The following is a 1,051-nucleotide window of genomic DNA, read 5'->3' as shown; positions in this document are numbered from 1 at the left end:
TCTAACCCTCCCCTACTACACGCAATTCTCCCACCTCCTCTTCGCTCATTTTCTCGAGGCGTTCAATGTTATCTTTTTGAACTCCCCTCTGCCTGCTGACTCCCTTCGTGCCCACATCGCGGTTATCCCAAAACCAGACAAGGACGTATCCCAGTGTAGCAACTACAGACTCATATCCCTCTTGAACCTGGACTTGAAGCTCTTTGCTAAAATGATAGCCAACAGACTTATGCCCCACATCCCTACTCTGGTGCATACGGATCAAGTGGGCTTTGCTCCTAATAGGGAGGCCCGAGATAATACCACCAGAGTACTCAATGTAATCCACTCCGCCCGATCGAACCTGACTCCTCTGATGATACTCTCCACAGATGCGGAGAAGGCGTTCGATCGGGTGGACTGGCGCTATTCTCAGGGAGACCCTGCGTCACATAGGGCTGGGCGAGGGAATGATGAAATGGATCTCAGCGCTGTACTCACACCCTACTGCCGCAGTCTGTGTAAATGATTCTAAATCATCCTTTTTTCCTATCACCAACGGCACGAGACAGGGCTGCCCCCTCTCCCCGCTTATATTCATCCTGACACTCGAACCCTTTATGTGCAAAATTAGAGCCACATCCTCCATCCACGGCCTGTCCAAGTCCCACTCAGGAGAACACAAACTAGCTGCTTTCGCTGATGACCTGATCTTTTTCCTCACCCGTCTACTGACCTCCGTCCCGGTACTGATGGAAGAGCTGACCCTCTATGGCGCTTTGTCAAATTTTAAGATTAATTTCATGAAATCAGCGGCGCTAAATGTGTCTTTACCCCCTCGAGACCTTGAGACCCTAGGCGCCAAGTCCCCCTTCACGTGGGTGAGTGGCTGCCTTAAATATTTAGGCACCTACCTATCGGCAGATAGCAAATCCCTTTTTGAACTAAATGTTCTCCCTATACTTCAAAAAACTAAGCAAGACCTCCTAAACTGGCGCTCACTGATGCTCTCCTGGTTTGGCTGGGTGAATTCCTTAAAGATGACTATACTACCAAAATTCCTGTACCTGTT

Source organism: Nanorana parkeri, unplaced genomic scaffold (genome assembly GCF_000935625.1).
Source record: "Nanorana parkeri isolate BGI_ZX_2015 unplaced genomic scaffold, ASM93562v1 scaffold1424, whole genome shotgun sequence".
In the NCBI taxonomy this organism is placed as follows: domain Eukaryota; kingdom Metazoa; phylum Chordata; class Amphibia; order Anura; family Dicroglossidae; genus Nanorana; species Nanorana parkeri.
This window is presented reverse-complemented; position numbering follows the sequence as displayed.